Source organism: Lepisosteus oculatus, chromosome 13, assembly GCF_040954835.1.
Source record: "Lepisosteus oculatus isolate fLepOcu1 chromosome 13, fLepOcu1.hap2, whole genome shotgun sequence".
Lineage (NCBI taxonomy): Eukaryota > Metazoa > Chordata > Actinopteri > Semionotiformes > Lepisosteidae > Lepisosteus > Lepisosteus oculatus.
The window spans coordinates 1,422,804-1,446,637 of NC_090708.1; the positions used below are offsets into that span (position 1 = coordinate 1,422,804).

The following is a 23,834-nucleotide window of genomic DNA, read 5'->3' on the forward strand; positions in this document are numbered from 1 at the left end:
GGGCACTAATGGACATGACATCATAACGCCCCTCCGGCTGGAGCCAACACCTGCACTGCTGCTGCCCGGCAGCGCAGCCATCCCGCTCGGAGGGTTACCCAGGGAGGGCAGGAGGCCAGTGGTAAGCAGACATTAAAGCCCTGCTTCACCTCTGACTCACCGTCACCCTGAGCGAGCTCCCCAAGCTCAGTCTGACATCAAACCAATCGCACAGCTCTCACTGTACTTCCAACCCGCTCTAAGTCACTTTCATTAAATGCACTGCTCTCCAAAGATCTCAAACAGTACCATCATGTGAAGTCTTGGTCTTTATTTTAAAAAAACCTGCATCTTTGCATTGCCTGTGTCAGAATTCAGGCGTGTCACTTTAGTGCACTTGTGTCATCTGAGCAGATACCAGTAATAAGGCAGCACTTGGACAGTTTGGCTTTTTGACTTGACCCTGATCACAAGGCAACCCTGGGGCTCTTGTATTTCTAGTGTCAGAGCAGTTTAAAGGGAAAGCCCAAGTTTACCGACAGGAAACACAATATCGCACCCCCACATCACCGGCCTGTACTGGTTCCACTGGTGATTCCACTAGTCATTCTGCTCTTCAATTGCAGCTGCAATGCGACTGCACAGTGTAAGGTCATGGCAATTTGAGGTGTAGGTAATGGATATAGTTCAGAAGACAGAGTAGCAATTTAAATAACAGCAAAACAAAATATTTCCATTGTACCTCAATATGCTTTTCAAAATAAAGCTCATCTTAATAATTGATTGGGATAATAGTTCACATTGGTGTACTCAACAGCAGCATCAATGGCAGAGTGCCAACATGTAGAATTGCTTTTTAACTGCCCAAGAAAAAAATGATTAAGACACACCATCATCAACCCCAGCAGCATCATAGCTATTACAGTCTGGCACCTCCTAGCCTGTCGTTTACAATTTTGACATGGAAAAACAACCCTCCATCAGCTCAACCAGTTCAGCTGCCAGTAGAGCAATACAACACAGTACCAGTAAATGGCAGAAGTGTACCGAGCATACATACGCATGTCTTGTTAAACTGTACTCTCTCCCCCTGCCCAGTGGGTATGGTACTGACACCACTGCACTTTATGCTGGGTTAATGCAAGAGCAGGTAGCATCCATAGCAGAAACGACTGGTTTTAACACCAGCTGAACGCTGCCGTTAGTAACTGGCATGATGTTTCCAGCGGGACAGAAATCAGCCCTTGCTCACACACAGTAGCCATACTGTTCGCACTCGGGGGTGTGTAAGCGAAAGTAAAGCTTTCACATCTTCAGTCTTTCAGAGGATCTGAGTGGGGCGGCACAGGGGCACAGCTAGCACTGCCACCTCACAGCTCTTGGGTCCCCAGTTCGACTCCATGCCGAGGTGCCCACTGTGGAGCTGGCATGTTCAACCCCATTCACACTGAGCCCCTCACGCCTTCGTCACGCCCTGGGCAGGAACAAGCAGCTTTCTTATATCGAACAGAGCGCCAGCCTGTAGCCTTCATCTTTCTCACACTCGTCCAGGAGAGAGGCAGCACTGAACCAGCTGGAACCAACGCTTTCAGATTTTAAGGATTGAAATAATTAGCCTAAGGAAAAAATTGACCCTTTTCTTTTTACAAAAGAAAAGTGAAGTTGCAATTCATCAAAAAAATCTTCCAGTATATAAATTTGAAAGCCCTGCCGGAGTTATAATCTCTTCCAGTTTTGTATCACTTGGAGACGTTCAGATTGTTTTGGCTTTTACAGAAACAAGTGGTGCAACCCCAGAGTGGCAGAAGAACCTCACTGGTGAAGCTCACAGCAATTTCAACAGGAGCCTGGACATTAGGGATGTGCGGTGCGGCTGTTTTATGACCCGCAACCTGCCCGTGGTTGTGAGAAACGAACCCGAGCCCGTCCGACCCGCGGGTGCGAGTCAACCCACGCATCACTGCTGGAGATGCAATAAAACAGGTTGATTGATAAAAACCTAAAAACGACAGATGTACAGTGGGTCAGCTTTGTGTCTGTTCTCTAGACCTGAACTAAACACAAAATGCCAAACTTTTATAACATAAGACAAATGTTAGTTTCTCTCTGCCCCTCCACTTTATGTCTTTATCCCTCCATCAAAAGCAACCTTGTCACTGACCAGCAGAGGGCAGAGCATCCTTTCTCAAGCACTGCAAGAAGAGCTGCTGTAGGATCCATCTCTACAGCACAAAAGACTAAGTCATAGAAAAATAAAGAGAACTACCAATACTGTTTATCTTTGCATAGATAAATATAGGATCGGGTGAAAACAACAGGAAATCTTTCATCATAAAATTAATGAGTAATTGCATGTTTTAATAAAAAAACAAAAGACTGGTAGGGGCTGTTGTGTTGATGCGAAAAGGCTGTATTAAGCTGGTAAATACATTTTAATTCACATTAAAAAAATATTTTTTGAAAACCTTTCAGGGTCACAGAAATGTAACAGCTTTCTCCTGCCATTTACCTATTTTGTGGTTTTCACTTAAGGTCAGAAAAAAATGTAAAACAACTACTTTACCAGGCAGCCATTCAATTCACAAAATCTGAACCACCATCTCCTTTACACAGATGAAAAAAATATTTTAAAGCTGAGCTGAAAAGAAGGAAGGATAGTTCATCGAAGAGTTAATTAGTGCAGAATGTGTGGTTCTTTGGATTGCCTGTGTCAGAATTCAGGCATGTCACTTAAGCAAGATGTAAAAAAAAAAACAGAAGCTCAAATTGTAAGCTTAAAAACAGATGCAAACATTTACAGACCAAAATGCTGGGTTTTAATCTAACCACAATACATACCATCTGATCTTGAAAATAACATCTGATAAAAGGAATATATCTGACAGGAAAACAAATCCATACATAATTCTGTACATTCCAATGTGTGAGAAATTAAGTTTAATCAACTACAGCTCATATTTTAAGCCTATTTTTATGCTTCAAACTACCAAGATGTAAGAACTAAAAGCAAAGATTCTAAATCCTCATCCTACTTCACATAGTAGCCTTGCACATTACACTGAAATGCTATAATTCCCTGTCTGTGCTTTAGCCCTACTCACTGCTTTTTCTCACCTCTCTTTACAGATAGACCTGTACCACACATTTTGATGCATGCAGTTGAACACTCACATTCCTGTTTAACAAGGATGTCTTAAGTCACAGGCCTCCGAATGCAGACAAATCCCGCATACACCAACATTTATTAACCGTGGAATCATGTACAGTTCTGGCAATTATTTGCTTCCAAAATGAGCCTGTTATATAACTCCTGGAGTACTACAGAGCTGAAACAAAGAGCACAGTAACACAGCTGAAACAACAACAGACTTCATCATGAAGCTCAGTTTAGGACTCAGTCAGATAATTGGTTAATAGGGCTCAGAGACCCAGTGAATTATGTTAATCAAAGTTCAATGTGCAATGGTTATGTCACAACAAAATACCAGGGCTTCATCTCTGTGTAATGCATTGTTTGCTTAGTGATAAATTTCGTCTTGCAGTGCTCAGAAGAAAAAGATGCCCCTTTCAAAAACACATAGCCAGCACATCAGAAAAGAGCAGATTGGCCTAACAAGGTCAACCCATTTCAACTCAAAGATCAAGAGAACCCACATTTCTAGGAGACCAAAGAGGTCTGTAAACGCAGAGGGCAAGGTCACCTATACTCCACCACAGTAGACAGCGATAGCCATTTAGCTATTTCTTCAGCAGAAGAAGGGCAGTGTCACACCTATTGTGAAGCAGATGGACCGAAAAGGAGCAAACTGGCGTTCTAGTTCAGCACAGACAGTAAGGCAAGGACAGGAGAGTGGAGTCGTTCACAGTGCGAGAGCAGAGCTCTCTCGCTGAACCTGGAACACACAGCAGGCTGCTGTGCTCTTGGTCACTGCACACCCTCGATAGTCTCTGTCCTCTGAGAGTTGTGGAAAATTGTTCCGATTAATAAATGTGCAAAGGCATGTCTTTAATTCTTAAGAACACTGACCTTTCCATTATTGTTGTTATAATCTGTAAACATCCCTTAAACAGTTCGAACTAAAACATTTGCCTGCTTAAGGCTTTCATCCACACATTCAACTAAACAGCCCATAAAACAGAAACAAAATGTCAGAGGCAAAAAAGGCAGCTGTATTCTTCAAATTCTACAGAATGTCACAGAACATTTCCTATTACTACCAGACAACTCTATCTAATTTTCTAATGTATTAAAATATTTCTTATATGGCTAGGGGAGAAAAGTGCTTTTATTCCCTGAAACATTAATCCCACTAGACATAGCAACTACCCACAATATTATGTTTGGTCATCACTCACACATTTAAGTGCTCAGATGGATTGTTAAAAGCTGCATGAAACCTTATCCTCAACTGCTCAATGTGGACAAAAATGCTATAAATGTATTTTGAAGAGGCAAAAAATGGTTTTGTACATCAAATATGCTTCAACAACACTAATATTTATTTGAACTGCATATGCCTATGAACACTGCTGGTGAGTTTATGCTTTGGAGACAGCTCTGTTAGGAGTCAACGGACCAGGGAAAACCTATAGATTTGATGTCACCATAGATTAGCCATTACAAATTTTAGTATTTAAGCTGCTAGAGGGAGATTAAAAACTCCTTGTGGCCAACAGGATGGTGGCTGGAAAGGGGTTTAACAAGGATTTCCCGGCTGCCAAACTGACAGAACAATCAATAATAAATTTGCTTTAATCCTTCACAAAGTCAGGAGCTCAAAGAGAAATCTGCCTGCTGTTTGAAGACTGATTTTTAGTAACCAAAACAAAACATCTAAATTACTGAATATATAAGAAAATGGGAAAATTAAAAGGTGCATACTCTTTTCCTCGGCTGATCAGTAAGGTATATGCAGGGTAACGCACAGGTTATATAAATAAAGAGATTGTTATCTGAAATGGCTGGGGAAAGTCTGCTTTCATGAGGCACTTGAAGAACAGGCCTGTGCATTCACCCCATATACATGAGCACAAGAACAGAACATGACTTCATTTCTGTAACAAAAATAAAGCCTTCATTACTCTGTTTCTCTAAACAACTAGTCATACTCTTATTTCAGCTTTTATTTCCAATCAATGCCAAACCTATTTAGACAGTTCTTATTATATTCATTTACACCAGAGCTAAACAGGGATTAACAATAAATGAGAGCAGTCATTTTACAGTGAGACATTCTTTACTGCCAAAAGATTTTTATAATTTTACCAGTTCTAATAAAAAATATTCAGTTTAAATCTTACCACAGTATTAGCTCTGAGGTTTCCACAATACAAAGGTTTAACAAGGGTACTGTCCAAAAGTCTGAGCACCTGTAAAGACAAAAGATAAAGTAAACCTAATGCAGCATCCAGTGAGAATAAGAAAACATTTAATGGCAGCTACATCTTACTATTCATAAAAAACTGGAATATTAAAGAAACCTTCAGGAACTCAAGTAATCCTCATATCTCTGCTACACATCAATTTTGCATTGAGTAGGTATAAGACAGCACAATAAGATTCCTTTACAGTCCATTCCATCTGAGATTCGCACCTAAAAACGTTTCGTGCCTTTTCACTAGTAAAACAGAGGCTGCTTCTTGTATCAATGAGCTTAAACTCTCTGCCATCACGTGCATGGTCACATTCACAAAAACATCAGTAAACAGATTTAAGGTATTGCGATACTGTAACGACTGTGAAAAATAACACACCAAGAGCATCAAGAATTAATAAAAGTGCCACACCTAGCATTCACCCTTTCTAATGTGAAGATCAAAAACTGGAGTGAATTTCTCACATATTCTTTTTTAAACGGAATGGTAATATTTTGGCACATCCAGCTTTCTTTTCAATTTCAAAGTGAAAAACATTGACTGCAATTTGCAGTCAGCCCCCATTTCCAACTGTGCAGTGTTCATGTGGGCTTCACACTTTTCCCCCAGTTTTCTAACGGAACGTTCAGTTTTTAATCAAGGTGTTTTTTTTACCGACTTTCAATCCCCTGCACGCGGAGCACTCTTTTCAACTCCTGCTAAAAGCACGGAAGAGAGAAACATCGGCATCAGTGTGACATGCAGGCAGGAAAACCAAACCAGGAATATAAAATGGGAAGCAATGACCTTGGAAACACACTTACGAAAAAGACTTTAAGTCTTCTGGGCAACGTGGAGGACTCATTTAAAACCAAAGGCAGAGAGAAAGTCAACCCAGTGGCATTTTTCAGAACCAACCGAACTGAAACATGAACGGAAAATAGCAGGTACTTCTTCACAAAAAAGCTGTGCAAATATGGGGAACGCTACCCGGCCATGCTGATACTCTGGTTTCTTTCTAAAAGTAGGGTTTAAATTAGGAGTACTCGTTAGGATGACGCAATTTTCAGCAAACCATAAAAACGTGTGATTGTTACACTCGTTTGACAAGCATTACTGCCACTGCCATGCCACTGGTCCAAAGGAAGGGCGCCCGTTGGCGACGCATGACGGCCGCATTTTCCACTGCTGACAACACTCCTCCCTTCAGGTGTCACATCAACACCAGTCTGAAAGGGACCTGCAGGACAGCTATATAAACAGCACTCGTGAATAAGTGTGTAACTTATTAGGGGGTTCAGCCATCTGTCAGAGAGAGGACTCAGAACACACACACACACCCACCCAATATACATGCATTATTTAGGGAAATTCATTTTTATTTTACACCACCATTTTTTAGGAAGACAAGAGCTGTGTAACTCAAGGATTACCTGTATTTTTGTAAAAACTCTATTTACATTTATTCACGGTACATTATGTGGTCTATATATTTCCAGATATTAACACTAATGTCTTTTCTGAATACATAAACAGTTTCATAAAGGTCTACAAAAAGATCTTGTGCAGTGGCACACAATTCTGAAATAAATCTGAAATAAACATTTATATCAACATTTTACTCAAAATGTAGCATAGTTAAAGCATAAGTTTTGATCTTGTGACTAATTTGTTATGCTAATTGACAGTGTCCTGCATCAGACAAGAAACAAATTATAAACTTAATAAATTACTCTTACATTTTTAACTGTGTTTCCAGTTTTGGCACAGTATTAGAGACTAACCCTTTACCCTGTGAGGGCTTAATAAAAGATTCTTCTTATGAATGCCAGCCTACAGACTGAGCTTCACCATCGCTGTTCCCATTCCAGTTACAATGCATCATTAAGTCATCTGCACATGGCAGCCTTATCACACTCAGAGCACCTGAAGGAGCTCATTTTCCTGGCAGCACTGAACACAGCACTACTGCGAGATTCATTATTTTGGAAGCAGACAGTTAAACTGATAAAAGATGACCAAGTAAGGACATCCGTTTCGGGGTAATTGCACGTTTCAGTGGCCCCTTTTACTCTGCAAAGTTAGGCTTACAAACATGTCTTTCTGGTGGACATGGTGGCCTGGGATATCTGCCACTTCCTTTAAATCTGGGCCATCCTACAACACAATCTTCTGCAGATCTAAGATTTCTTTGTAAAGCTGCACCTGCTAAATGGATATCCTTAACAGCAGCCCTTTGAAACGAAACTAAATCAAGTTGAGCTTTCATTCTCGTGATTTGCAACACAAATAAGGCAGGTGTCTATTCTTAAGTGCTAACTTGACCCTGGCCAAGCAGTTTCTGGCCCGGATATACTGAACCTGGAACTTCATTCCTAACTGTGTTCTATACAAATAATGTGAATGTCACCCACCCAGCCATAGAAAATGACTAAAATGTGCAATGGAAACCGTCCAGCTCTTTCACTACTAAGATGAGAATCAGTAGAAGGTGTAAATCTAATAATGCCGTCACCTACTTTACCTTTTAGTCAGAACATTCTAGGATCTCAAATCTCTAGGAGTAATGCAAAACTACACAAAATAAATAGGTTCTTAAACAATATTTTTAGCTGTTGGCGAGTCAAGGCAACAGGGAAAACAGATGGCATTAAATCAAAAATGTTGCTGACGTGGACAGTGGTTAAGATTAAAGGCAACATACTGTAGAAATGTCAAAGAGAAGTCGGCCGGATTTGCTAACAGCTAGCATGCTTCAACGCCAAAGGTACAGCACACAGCCTGCCATGTAAACAGATGATCATATTGCACTCCTACCCTCTTGGCAACACGTGCAAGAAGTGCCCAGGTCACAACCTGTTAGCTGTTCCCCATCCATCCTAATCCAGGGACAAACAGCTGCTCGACTCGGGTCGAAGGCTGAAAGACTGCACTTTATTTTATTAATGGGAACCAATCCAGACTCTCAGTTTAAAACACAAACCTGACCAGCCTTGCAGCCTGCAGAAGAGCTCAGGACAGACTGTACTGTACACATGACTCCACACAAGAGAAAGGGCCTCTTCAGTGCCTGAAACATGTTCAGCTTCTGACATCATTAAATTCAAAATATCAGATCAGCTCTGAAAAATCGGCACATTTGTCATTGAAAAATGCGTCCTGGAACTCTACAAAACAATTTTTTTAATTTTTTGGTTGCCTGTCCTGACACTGACGTCCTCTGCCACAAAACCTGAAATATCTGTTAAAAAATACCAGATAGGCCAAAAGGGCTCCTCTCGTTCTAAAAATGTCCTGTGTTCTTTCAGGAGGTAGGCTTATCTACCTCATACAAATGAACTTTAAAATCAATTTAACTCCCTTTTTGCTTTTGTTTTTGAAATTGTGCATCTACAGAAACATAGGTAAGGCAATCATTATGGAGGCAACATAGGGACAACATACGCTGACACCTGAAGAGGGCTCGAAACGCGTTTTCTTCTCCTCTCAGCTTGGAATAAACCTACTACTTGTTCCTTTGCAGCCTACACATGCTGATGCAGCTCCCCACCTGAACTATGTAATACAAGGTCAGTTTTCAGATTCTCTGTGGAATTCCAAAGTTTAAGGATGATTACTATTGACACTGCTAGTACAGTATCAGAAGTATATTCCCTATGAGATTAGTCACAGTGAAAAACTCATTGAAGCCCCGGGCTATAATGGATTTTTAGCTTCAGTCTGTACCTTTCACCCACATTAAACAAAATACTTGGAAGGTGGAAAAAAGCAGCTCAAAGGTTATAAATCTGTTATGTAGGATGGCAAAACTGTTTTGCTCACTCCAAACAGAGAGTCTAAGAAGAGAATGGTCCAGCTTTTGTTTTAAAAAAATACTAGCACATTCAATTCTGACATATACTACAGCAATAATGACTCTCTCCACATATACATTTAGATAACTCATAGTGACAGCTTGCTCTTAAAAGGCACCATAACCCAGAAATGTGTTCACTCTAAGATAAAAATAAACTCTCTCCTTTAGCATATGGCCTTTAACCTGGTATCACCTTGACTATATTAACATACAGTCATCTCTCCCAGATGACAGGGTTGCCATATTCCTGTAAACTGAACACCACGTAGAAACAGCCCTGAATGAAGTCTCTGAGCACAAGAAAATACCTACAAATCCAGGGGGGCAAATACCCAGAATCCAAATCAGATAATTTAGACTTGAAAGACTTGTATTATCCCTGATCATAATGGTATACAATTTTCTATTTCTGTTTCACGAAACTAATTCAATGCTTTCTCCATCCTGTCTGGTAATATGTGAAAAGCCCTAGGATTTAGGTTCTTGTCACATATTCTCCAATATTAGACTTGGTGTATTTTTCTCTTTGCAGGTAATACTACATTGGATTGAATTTCAGCATGTCAGATCTAGGTCTCTCACAGACATTCTGATATCACAGACAATCTGAAGCTATGCCAACAGTTTTTTCACAGTATGCAAACATGAGCAGACATGGGTGAACCCGATTGATGCCAGTAAGCCTCATTCACAGAGCCACACCTGTATTAAGACCTCAATAAGGTGCACATCACAGAATGTGTGCACAAAACAAATTTTGATTTTTAGAACTTGCCATTGTTTGCAACTGACTGGATAAACTGTAACAAATTACTTGTCTACAGAAAACTTGACCTTTTCTTGTCAAATCAAACAAATAATCTCTTTTCTGCACAGCATTTAATGTCAAAGCGTTACGACAAAGGAAAACGGGTCCTCTTGGAGCAAACCAGTACAGTGCCTGAAAGCCTGTAAACACCAACAGAAACTGCAGCTGAATGTTGATATTCTCCTAAAACAAAACAGTTGAGTAACCATAGTGAACAAGTCAAAAAACAATAGCCGGGAACCCCCAGGGTTCACGTCACACAGATAATCTGACATAAAAACTGATAAGGAACAGGAAGAAAACGCGGCACTAGAAACGTGACTGGATTGCAGCCTAAGCACGTAACGCTTTGAGGTCGTTACCTAAGTTCCCAAAAGACAGTGACATAAAAACAGTCTCTTCTTTTTGTTAGTTTCTTTGAAAAAAAACTACTACAGGCTAATCTAAATTTTTACAAATCAGCTGTAAAAGTTTTCTGCACAAGCTTACGAAATGCCCGTTACTGCAATACCACAAGTATAATTGCCTTTCTGTACATTTTTTGTATTACTAATCGATCACCTAATTAGATCATTTTTAAGCCAGATATTACTGTACAGATCAATTTACTTATTTATAAGGTTAAGAAATGGATGCCATTTTTAGTCTGGCATTAATAGATTTTATTCCTGGTGAAAGGGAGGCTCAGGAACTACTGGATACGTGGGCAATAAAACTCAAGAATGCATTTCTTAAATGACCGTTGATCATTTCTTAAAATATGTGCTACAACAGTTTCTAATTCACACAAAATGTTAAAAGCACTGTAATACATACATGCTTTTTGTGTCCAACAATGGATATTCACAGCCGGGTTTCATCATAATTAATGCACGAAAATCATTAAGGGAATCTAATCCATAAAAATACATGCAGAAATGATAGCCATGTGTAAAATTGACTAGATTTTCTTTTTAAATGAAGCCTGATGACTATGCAGCAGATATCATCAATAAACATTTTTGTCTATTTACATGAGCGTCTATCTATATTTTGGTCATTCATGTGGCATGTGGCAATTTCAACAGACAAAATAGCTACTGCTATGCAGGCACTCTCAGCTCTTCTTTAATAGACTATTCTTCACAGTGGGGCAATTATGACTCCTTCTGCAGCAGAACTGCAGATGATAATGACAAACATCCCTTTAAAAAATCGCAATTTAATTTTGAAAATTAAGTCCAGTAAAATACGAAACCTTATTAAGCTACTTTAGCCTGAATTTGAACAATGGCTTAAGCCAGAAGCTGTCATTTCTGCACAGACCACATTACCATCCCCCACCGTTCTTTCTTAAGATCAGAAGAAATGGCAAAAAAGACCAGGGTATTAGTTTTTCAAAAATCCCATCTTTTGCTTTCCCAAGGATAGGGTGGAGTTGCAAGGGAAACACTAACTTGACATTTGATCTGTGTTTCCTTTTGGATCTTGAAAGGAAAGTTTCATTTCTCTTGGGTTAAAGGCTGGGTAACCTAACACACACAACTGAATGCCTTCCTTAGGAAGTATTTTAAGGACAAAAATATGGAGAAAAAAATGTTTGTCTTGGCATCACACAGTAACACAGAAATAAGATTTCAAATCCTTTGTAATGCCTTTTGTCATGGCAGTAAATTAAAATCCTTCTTTTTCCTTCAACGATTTTGTAACGAGACATATATACCGATCTGTAATAGGCCCAGCACTACATGTTTTGAGCATCTCTATTGTCACTCCAATGTCCTCAGAAATCCTTGCAGATTATACAACAATCCAGAGATCAACGGTGCAAGTCAAAATTAGCTTCATGTAACTATGATTTGATTATTTAGATGCGTTTATGAGGAGCTGATTAGTAACTGGTGGACTGTTTGTACTGTTTTATTAGTCATCTGGTTGTTACAACATGGGATCCAAAATATTCAAAAGCCACTGGCTCTGGCCAACTAAAATGAGCCTGTTTAGAGCTGCCAATCACACCTAACCTGATCTTTGGGAAGTGAGTGGTAACTGTCTGCACAGAAGGTTCCCCAGCCTGGAACCAAACTCATTTCCAAGAGCTGTGAGGCAGTAGTTTAGCTAACTGCCAAACCAATGCAATGACGCAAAAAATATTTTTTCATCTTTCACTTGGTGCGGACCAACAAATAAAATGTAAAAACACGGCTATATTTCACTTTCTCCTCTCACCAGGTGTAATCAGCTTCTTTCATTTCTCCCGACAAAAGTACTGATTTATCACTACCGAGATGCACTGCTGCGCTTCAATTTTAAACGCTCATCTCCTCGAGTCAGTGTCATTCAAACCGCCACCTTGGTGAATCACTGAGAGCCCATGTCCTGGAGCTCCACAGTCACGCCACCCTGTTGCGCACAGGTAGGCAAGCGGACTGCAGGAGAGAGATCGAATAACAATGCCGTTATTGTAATCCACCTCTAAGAGCTAGCGGCTCGGACTGGCCCGGCCCCAGAGCGCACACCAGCGAGCTGCAACAGCTGCTCCGAGCCGAGACTCGGGGCTTCACTGCGACACGCTGCTGCTGGACATGGCGTGAGGGAGCGTTACAATGCAGTTCTTTCAGACAAGTGAGGAGCAAGGCTTCAGAGCATGGCAACCGAGCAGCAAAGGACACGCACATTCGAACGGCGCTGAGCTCATAATGGCAGGAAGTTAGACAGTCGCTTTTCCTTTTCATGATAGTTTTGGTGTTTTTACAGCAAAAATCACCCATCTGGAGTGAAATCCATCTAGATTGGATACATGTGAAAAGGGGGGGAAAATGCCACAAGGTGAAACCAACTCAGATCTTACATGAGCTTATTCTTGTCATCAGCCAAACCTGTTTATTGAAGGAAACATGAGAGCTCCAGGGCCTGTGACCATAACACTGGTGACTCACCATCTGTTCAGATTAGAACACGCATAAAACACTCGAGACCTTATCTGGAGATGTAAAAGGGCTTTCCTTACCATGTGACCAGGTGTCCTTCAGATGTTCACCAACAACCCCAAGGTACTGAGGAGTACCTCTCTCCTACCTGGGGGAGAAGAAGACATTACATTAGGGTATAACATCCCAAACTTTTCTGCAATACTAAACCGTTTCTTCTACCCATTTCAAGCTCTTGTAATTTAGCTATCCCTGCCAAATCTATAGTGGTAATTAATTCACAGCAGAACGATGAAGCAAAGTTCACCAGGTTTCCGAGAGGAAATGGACATAATCAAAGAGAAGCCCAAACACATCTATGCACATAAGAGCCACAACAGTCAAGACTCAGTACTTCATCGGAGGCTGATGATCGCAAGAGATGTGTGCTTTGGCTCCTGTGCACTCATACATTAACCCTTAACATCACTTAAGAGAACGACTTGCAAACATGCATAAGTCACGAATGGGCAGGGTTTTTATTCAGTTGGATTGGATGAATGGTTTACAACCTTTTATTAAACTAAAGTCGATGCTTAGCACTGGGCTCTCTTGTTTGTCATGTATCGCTTAAACAGTCCTTGAAAGACATAAAAGAATAGAAACATCAAATTAGACTACTTCTGGGCACCTTCTTAGGAACTGCATATTGTAATGAGTGAGAGTGCCTTTTGTTCATTTAGAATAACTGATTCAAAGGTCTTTCAATATAGATGCACAAAATAATCAAATCATTTAAAAATAACACTACAAACAACACAGTGCTGTGATACCAAAAGGCCACTAAATTACAGTAATAATCAGGCAGAAGAGACAGGAGACTATACTGTTTGTACAGTATATCTACTTCAATCACAATCAATATATCAATCAGCGAGTAAAACCAGGAGACACCTTGGATACACTGTACAATAAAACCATGTCACACAAAGATTAGACAACCTGCACAAACTTGCAGTCAAACAGTTCATAATAGCTTGTGCGATATCAGAAAAGCTCTCATATTACTCGTATTGAAAAGTATGAAAGCCAGATTCCACTGTACAATCCTCTTATAATTATAAATGTGTACCCTCTCGGCACCAGAGAACGCTCTCAGACTGGCTGGGCATCAGGAACAGTTCAGACTACCAGACATGAGCCACCCGGGTCTTCATCTGCCAAAACTAGCCTGTTCAGGGTGTAAGAGTGTTCATCGTACAGCTTTAAAGTAGCCTCTGGCAAGTTTCAAGCAGAGCAGTAAAAACATGTATGCCTTTACTACTTTTGCAGGTACAGCTCTTATAAAATCAGGTAACCAAATCAACAAATCTGCCCAAATCAGATGGTAAAATTCAGAAAATGATCTAAGAATGTGGTTTGGGTGGAGCTGGCCCCATTTCACCCTGGAGACAACTGCTGTGCTGGAGCTGCTCTGGTCCCTCCATCGCTCTCAAGAGTCTCTCGGTATTGATCGAGCTGCACCAGATTGTTTGGTTTTTTAAATACTGACTTGTGCTCCAAGTCTTTAAAAACTGATGATTTCAAGGTGACCTATGTTACCCACTGAAATATGGCTTTTCAGGACTATGGCTGGCCACCTACGGTATATATTTTTGGTATGCTCTTGTTTTTGGGTCAAGGCCACTTTTACCAAGCATCACAAAACCTCTCTTAAACTGCGACTTGTAACTGAAGATGTTATGCTACACTATTTCTCTAGCCTTCTCACTAAATTAACAGCTAAGACGGTCTCTCTACCTCAGATGCTAAATTTGGTTTCCCCATCTGTAACAGTCATAACACATGAAGCCTATTAATTAGACAATATGATGTCCCACTTCTGACTGCTGACACCTTCTCTTGCAGAACTAATCAGACCTCGGCTCTGTGCAAACCTGTTTAGGCTTATTTCAGTACAACTTAATTTAATCACAATGATGAACAGCACAACTTCTCATTCTGTTTTACAGCACATTTATATACACAACAGTTCATGTTTCTTCCTAGTCTTTATGAAGCAACTATAAATATGTAAAATACTGAACCTCTTTTCAAACATATCAATATTTTGAGAGAACTAAAATAAATTGTAATTGTGGCAACAGCCAGACAGGACATAAGAAAAAGGATTTTGCAGCAAGAAAATATTCATCACAAACAGCCTACAGGAAAGGAATAGGAGACAATGTGTAGCCCGCTTAACTGCAGTTGATTCTGATAAATTCTACTTTCTCATCACCAAAATAAATAGCTGCCTTTTTCAGATAGGAGCATACACCATCAATTCCCTGAGATCTCAGTGCTTTAGATTTAACAATGATCTGTGACATGCATGTCTGTGCCTATGACCTGTAAACAAACATATATATGCTATGACACTGGTACAGGCTGCTGCAACATGACTGAAGCAAATTTCAGTGAATTCAAATTCAGCCATTCAAATAAAAATTGAAGATAACCTTTTCTCACAATCTTATTTTCACTGCCATTTCATTCGCGCGAGACTGTAGTCACATTTCACCAGCAAAACAACACGGTTTGTGTCACGTTATGAAAACACAAATGAAGTGACTAAATGGTGAATTTACTATTGATAACGAGCTGGACCGCTGTATGGTGTTGACTTGCTTTTTACTTTGACAAAATCTGGGACACACTTGTTTTGAGGATGTGTCTACTGTGATTCTCACAGTGGCAGCACTCAGCTCTCGGGCTCCCCTCACACATGCAACGCTGAGGGCATTTGATTCTTCCTCTAGAAATACTCCAGCACTTACCCATCTGTCTTTTTATGTCAAAATCCTTTTTTATGGTCAAATATGTCAAAATGTGTATCAAGCTACGTGGTGGCAATGATCAGGGCAGCCCTGTCGAGAGACTGCACAGGGCGGAGCTGTGCTGAAGGGTACGCGGTGGTCTTCAATGGGCACGTGGAGAAGAAAACTGCTGTGCTGTCATTATCGATCCGCTGGCAGTGCTAGACAATGAGCTCCTGACAGTAAATTAAAGAAAGGGGTGTTGCAGTTGAAATTTAAAATTTACTGTTACAAACCACAAACTATCTTAGATATGTAGGTGAAAGTGCAATAGACGTTACCTACAGTACAACTTTGACGGTTAGCAGAGACACACACCCAGTCAGGAAACCACGAGGTTCAGTTGTCAGCTTCATGAAGCGGACTTCTGCGTGCTCCCTTACACGCTACAGTAGCTGTTCTTTTCCACTTTTCTCCAGCTATGCACAGAGAATCATCCAAACAGGAGCCAGAAGAGACATCCTCATACAATGGCCACCTTCCCGACAATGTAGTTCCAGCAGGGAGCTGCGTCAGCATGCGTAAGCTGCAAAGGAACAAGCAAAGGTTTATTCCTGCTGAAAAGAGAGGAAAAGGAATACAAAGTTTCGGCTGTGGAGCCTTCTTCGGGTGTGGAAGAAGGCTCCACTGCCGAAACTTTGTATTTCTTTTCCTCTCTGTTCAGCATGGAATATACCTCTACTATCCCAAAAGGACATGCTGGAAATACATATTTATTCTCTCCTTCAGTCAAACTGATGATTTCTTCAAGATGAAATCAAGGCCCCACATATTTCATCTGTATATAGCCAACAGAGCTTCCACTGTTACTGCTACAATCCTGACACAGGGAAGCTTACTTATGAACAGCCTATGAAGCCAATCTTTCAGCAGGGGCAATGGCTTCGACAGTTTGGTTGGACTGCTCCACTCTCATGTCGAGTATCTGGAGCTCCTTCACCACCCGTGTGTCGTCTTTCACCTGCTCCTTCATGCGTGCGTTATGCGCTGCCGGGCGCGTGTGGAAAGTCAGCTTGACACCCATGTCTGGTGTGCACAGTGCTGCCCTGCGCACGGTCCCCAGCCACACGAGTCCCGGGAAGAGCGGGAGACTTCCGACAATATCGCGTGAGCAGTGCTCTTGACTAGCAAAACGCAGGAGCAGCATGGAAGGGTCATGCTGAAATACGTGAGCCACAGCTAGGAGGCCTCTTGGGGGAAAAAAAGAGCGGTTTGTGTATTTAGAACAACTGCAAAACCGAAATGATGGACATGGCCGATGTACCAAAGCAAAGTATAGTAATGGACAGTGTGGGTGAGACCTAGTCTCAGGCCTGGGTAATATTCTGCTCTCAACAAAATGAGCCAGAGGGCTGACTGGCCTCTGTTGGGATCTTCTCACGCTCTTCTGAGCAGAAACAACATACACACCTGCCTAGTCACACACACTGCAGGCTTTACAGTTTAAATGTACTTGGGCATATAATGATTACCTCAGTTTCTTGACTACAGCTCGAGAAACAGGAGCAGTAAAACTGCAGTGGGTGAATCCTGCTGAGCCTACTGTGACGTTAACGGTTTGAGTTACTGTAGTTCCCCGCACAAGCTCATATAATTAACCGTATTAAACACACGAGTTGATCAAAATTAGCTGATTATATCTTAAGTCAATCTCTTAACACCAAAAGCTCCTCGGTTATGCTGCAGAAACCAGTCAGAAGGAAAGCTGACCGACTATTATTTGAAAAGAGAAACTGATCCATCCCTACCAGGCCTTAACCAAGGAGACCCGACTTCTTTCTGGAACACAGAAACTGCAAAGGTAGAGTTTTGAGTGGTTTTGCAGGCACAATAAGTGTCTATATAGTTGCTACATTTAAACAGTTAAAATTGAGATGCACAGAGATCTCAGGATACACAATAATTGCACATTCCAGAAGAACAATGCTTGAAAAATACACAAAACATTCACATAACCTTCGTTAAAATAAGTCTCCTTGCAGGAGAGTAAGCCTTGAAATGCTTAGAGGAAATGAATCTGGGTTGTTAAGTAGCTTTCCTGGAACACCTCCTTTAAAATAAACTGAACAGGAACTTATAAGGGCGCAGTCATTGACATTCAAAGAAATCTGCAGAACAGATCCTTTCATCTGCCCCGATAACGAAAAGATTTGACCCGTTCTGTTCCTGCAATGTAATGTCCTTTAAAATAACTAAAAACTCCGCACAAACATTTAAATGACTTTTACTCAGCGAAGAGCGAGTCACTCCCATCTTAACATACTGAAATTTAAATAAATGGATCTTCAAATGTCCATTTAAATAAAAATGTGAAAATTAATAGTAATGTTTTTTTTAAAGTCATACTAAAATTAAGAAATGAAAATAAATTCTATTCCTTGAAAAATGTTTCCACATACTCCTTCTGGGGCAGTATATTCATAATGTAGCTGCATCAAGCCAATCAGGTTAAAAAAACGTTTTCTTGAAAAAGACATTTCTCACTGTAACCAATGCAGAAATTGACAAGAGTATTTTATTTCTTTGTGACATCCGTGACCTAAAATCAGTGAAGCCAAGGCAGTAAGATCAATTTGAAAGTTGCAATTCACTTTGTAATCATGATCTCTGTAGTGTCCTTGGCACTGACTCATCCTCATAAAAAATGTGTGTTGCAGTAGCTTCTGTGTGATTAAAGGAAAGCAAAGCAATCAGATTTTCTATCAGGAGGCTAACAAAGACTGTTCTGTACGGACATTAGTGTGAAGTTGTGTAGTAAACACATGGCTCAGTGAAAAAGCCTCACAACAATGCGTTTTAATGAAGCATCAAGATGTGGCATTACCACCAACAAAACCTATCTCTAATCACCCTATGAAAAAACAGCATGCAGATGTCTTGTTTCAGTGCACATCTTATTTATGGCAAGATATTCCATATTCCAGTTTGTAGAACACTAGAAGCACTACAACTTTCTAGCTCTCCTGCTTTTCTTGTTTTCACCCATCAAAATATGCTACCACAATAATACACAACTGGGGGCCCTCCAGTATTTCCACTGAAATTCCTTAAACTGGGTGCTCAGCACCAACATAATGGAATTAAAATCTGGCATACAGATCAGGAGAACGACCAAGTGTGACACTGGGAATACTTCTAACTGCGATCAAAGACTCTCGTATATGGACTAGATTTTCTGTCCTGGGGGCTAATTGAAAAGACGCAATAAGACAGGAACAAAAAGAACACGGCTCTGTCATTGGCGAGGAAAGGATAAAAAGAACCCATCTCTGCAATACTCTCCTGTTGAGGAATGCAGCGCTCAGATTTCCACTGCATTTTGTTCACGCAAATATGTCTTCCACTACATATTGTTTGAGGTGTGGGGAACAATACTGTTTTTGTCCTTTTGATCCAGAATTGTTTTTAAAGTAGCAGGTCTCCAGTGACGATCAACCTTCTTTGATAGCCAACGGCAGTGATTATATTTAAGGATTAAAGCAACACTCAAATTGGCAATGACAAATCTCTCAGTGCATTTGACTATTTACTTCAGCGGAAAACAATTGTTTCAGGAACCCAAAATGATCAATCAAAACACAGCTCTTGCTTAAGCCAACTGCAAACAATAGTGCCTGAAGACGCCATCAATATGGTTAATACAGTACTGAAGAAGCAGCTAATTAATCTGTCATGATCAATCGCGCACTGCCAGTGCGAACACATAGCCAGGGCCAGCAGTATGATAAACCTGTATAGATACAGTACTCCGCCTGTGCACATACATCTCCCCACTCAACACAGTCACAGCAAACACCCTTACCTAGAAACAGAAACCAGCACGCAAGACTCTTTTGCTAAAATCATTTAGTGGAAAAGAACTCTAATAAAATTATTTTCACTTTAAATGGCAAAAGGCAAGGATGATCCAGTGCAATGCCTCTGTGCTGCTCCCTGCACCCTGGATGTGACTGAACAACAATCAGCTCTACTGGCTGTGGAAAGATAATACAACAGGCATTTTAATACTTTTACAGTTCGCGATACGTTAACAGTTTTTCTGTTGTGTATAATGAAACTCCATTACTTGCTGAAGTCACTTCAGATAAACTGCTACCACTAACAACACCAAGGTGTTAAAATGTGAATCAAATATATCCACAGCCACTAAAATGCACACGTATCATATACTCATACAACTGTAAATATGCTTCGCTTTACTAGACAGCGGTTCAGTGGATCCAACAGTGTCAGATAGGCAACAGGATGTGGCAGACAAGTTTGTATGGGAGGCTTAAAAGAAAGCATGCAGCAGCAGTTTACTCCTGACTGTCAGAACACCTAACCCTGGATTCAATTTCATGCTGGGGTAGAGATATAACCAGTTATGTGGGGGGAAAAAAGTTTTTCACAGACAATATTACAGTACAAAGGCCGTCTATTCCAATTAGGCTAGCAAAGCAATACTCTGATCATGTTTGTAAATTAGATGACATTGTATAATTGGGTTGTGTTTTAGAAGGCTCCTCATAGTGCAAGAGTTCAACAGTTCTATATGCTGCCCCCTCGATACCGGGCTGTTTGTGGATGGTGGGCCATTACGAGTTTGTCTGGGGTCAAGGTTCACTTTCCAGTGTCTGGCTTAGAATTTTGAATTCATCTACCCAGTGTTTAATTTCACCACACTTACTTCATACCAACTGCACTCTTCCTGTTGGCTGACATCTGTATGCAGAAGCCAACAATTCCATTTACAACTAAACCAAGGCAAAACAGGCAAACCTCCCACACGTGCCCGTATCAAAGGGGAAAAAGCCTTGATACACTATTTCACAAGAACAGAGGTTTAACCTGCAATATTTAAAGATTTCCCCATCACCTTCTATGTCTGCTTTCTCTGGTTTCTACAGCTCAGGTTCAGCTTTGCAAGGAAAAGGAAAGCAACATACCTCTCTGAGGTGGTTCGTGAGGCCTGAACACTTGGAAAGAGCAACACTGTGCAAGGAGAAATTCTGCTTAAACAGCCCCAACACAAACCGTCCCTATGAATCCATTTATATACCAGCCAAACCTACCCTAAATCAAACCCATGTGAGAATGTGGCTCGGACATTTACCAATTTATCACTAATGCACCACATGTGAACCTATTTACACACAGTACAGGCCCAAACGCACTCCAGTGGCAGGCCAGCTGAAAGTAGTAGATGTGCCTTCAGCGGAGCTGGGCACGGCAGCAGACGTGAGGCTCCTTCACCAGTACATCGCTGTACTCACACTGCTCTGCAATTACTCCTACATGCCCAGCTGCACATTGCTACAGCTATTTAATACGCTGGGAACTGATCATTTGTAGTAACACCTGCTGGATGGGGGCTCTCCAGGACAAAGCCTGATCAGCCTAGTCATATGGGGCATTCCTACTGTAGATGGGTATAGAAGGAAAATAATGAGAAACTACAGAACGATTAATTGAAAGAAACCACCACAGGAAATACATGAACTGAAAAAAACCCCTTTCTCAACACCTGGGTGTAATGCAATACAGGATTTAGAAAGACCATGTGAAATGCAATTTCCTGTTGCTTACAGGCAAAAGTACATATATTTGAAAGTAATAAAACAATTAGTTCTGATAATTTCACAATGATAGAAAGCAGAACATACAAAGACTGCTTTTGGTAATGGGGCAATTTGCGCCCCCACCTCTGATGTATGTATATACTGCGATGGCTTGTTGAATCAACAAGGAATGACCCGGCTACATGCTGTAATTCACCGATATCACATTCCTCAAATGAATTCCCATCTGCGGTCAGATCAAGGTACGTTTCTATAAACAACCGCGTGAGTAAACCAGCGAGAGCAGCTCCTTATGCAGTCTCCTCACACTGCAGTTTGCCAGATACCAACGTGCTCTGAAAGGCATCCTCAGCGTGGACGCTCTCCCAGGGGGCCACACACTGCGAGGGGAGGGCCAGCGCCGGCACCAGTAAACAGCTCTCGGAAAGACAGGATTCCTCCCGAGGAGCCCTGGAGAGGCGTGAACACAGGAGCAGGAGAGAGGAGCAGCAACCTGCAGCTTGCAATTTGTCACAATTAACTACAGCACAGCGCACTGCAAATCTTAGCAGGGGGAAGTTTAAATTTCAGTCTTCTAATCCAGCATCCTGTTTTTTTCAATGACCTTATACTGTAGTCAGTCATCAGCAGCCAAGAAGTCCTCCTTTTCATTATCTAAGAAAAGCTCCCTGAGCTGCTCCTGCCCGTGTGGGTTCTGCAGTGCCTGGGTGGTTCAGCCAGCGACGTGCACACTGGCTGAATCACCACCAGTTGTTTTCTGCACTACTTCCACTACTTCACACAATGGAACTGTTGTGTTTCAGTTTCACTCCTTTTACTCACAGCGAGCTCCGGTGTCTGTTTTCCATCTAGTTAAAGGGGAACTGTAATGTTTTTTTTAATATATATATTTCAGGGTTAGAAAGAATCAGCGATGATAAATGCATTTCAAACCACACTAAGGTGTGGTTAAAATAAAATGTACAGTAACTTCTCAGTAAATCCTTCTAACTCAGAAATCAGAGATCCTTCTAAATCCTCTAATTTACATCACATTTCCAGGTATGCACCATGTTCTGCGATTCAGAATGAGGCAACAAAACATCCGGTGATATGAAAAGGCCCTACTACACTGTAAACAAGCAAGCTTGTGAACACATCTCTTTTAATCCAACAGAAATATTGCTCTCGACTTTGAGACAGCTTTGCCAAATACAGATTCTACTTACCTGTTAACTCTACATGTAGATCACATTGGAGCATTTCTGCTGCACAACCTGTACTGATTCACTAGACCATCACATTACATCCACCATCACAGTGACTAGTGAGCAGGAAGAATTCGTGCTCAGTTTGAAATTTGTAACATTTTTCTATAGTGTCAACGTATTTATTTGGTAACCGAGATCTAATAACTGGTCTGAGAAACTGAGACTGCAGTAAAAAAATATAAAAAAATTCAACTTAAATTCCAGGTTTACACAGTTTTACTTCTGGTTTTCACAAGATTCAATTTCAAACACACAAACCCACATTTTACTGATATAATAAGTGACAATTCTAAGGCTTTTCCAGACCAAAAAGCACCTTCGCCACAGGTTTTCTTTTATGAGAGTAAAAACCATTAAAAGATAGAAAACTGCAATTTACATATATTTTTTTCCACAAAATTAGGTACTAATATGTTAACAGCTGTAATGCAAACATTCCTGTTGTTGCATCTCATAATTTACCATAACATTTATAAAACTGGAGATCAGCAAACATTTTTACCCAAAGTGACCGTGCTGGCAGTTGACTGTGGTACGAAAGGGCAACTGATGCTTCTAGCCCCAGTCAAACCGAGATGCCGGAGTAACTAACTCGTGTTTTGTACATGCCGGCTGGTTTAGAACTCGAGTCGACTCTATTGTTTGTCAATCACAGACAGGATATGGGAGCCCCTAATAGATCATGACCGGTTGGGACTCGTGTTTCACTGGCTTCACACCTTCTGGCTTCAGAGAGGCTCCCACCAAAAAGCAGTCTGTGATTTCTGGATTTTCATTCTTAGAGAGCATATTCACCAGATACACTCCTGTCAAGCTTTCCCGAACAACACGGTCAAGCTTAATGCTTCCCCTTCGATAGTATCACCCGTCTTAACACACTGATATCCAAGTACACAAATTCTTAGCATATTCCTCCTTATGTAGAATTGATGTAAATTAAATTATAGGTTAATACAACTAGCATCTAATATGTATGCATCACAAACAATCCATGTTATTAAAAATTATAAGTCACCAACACACTGAAATTAAGTATGTTTTCCTTTGTGTTTTTATCAGGCATGAAAGTCCACTAAAAATGGTAAACAGTATAAAAAACAGACCCTACCAGTCTAGCTACAGAAATGAATGCAGACATTACAGATGCAGAACTACTGAATGCTAACACTGAGTCACAGAACGCACCATAGAATCATTAAAAAGCCACCATAAACACTCAGCTATTTTCCCCCTCACCGATTAAAAAAATAATCCTGCAAGATCATAAAAAAAAATGTTT

At 40.8% G+C, this 23,834-nt stretch overlaps 1 protein-coding gene across 3 annotated transcripts in view; it reads right to left on the bottom strand.

The window, feature by feature from the left end:
• The window catches only part of tbl1xr1a (TBL1X/Y related 1a), a 58,177-nt gene that overhangs the window by 13,793 nt on the left and 20,550 nt on the right, over positions 1-23,834 (bottom strand). For all 3 annotated transcript variants that reach the window (XM_006637405.3, XM_015360800.2, XM_069197829.1), the window contains exons 2-3: positions 12,988-13,055; positions 5,281-5,349 (exon numbers count right to left, since the gene is read on the bottom strand). The gene's annotated coding sequence lies outside the window, so the exon portion shown is untranslated. The remainder of the gene's footprint in view (positions 1-5,280; positions 5,350-12,987; positions 13,056-23,834) is intronic.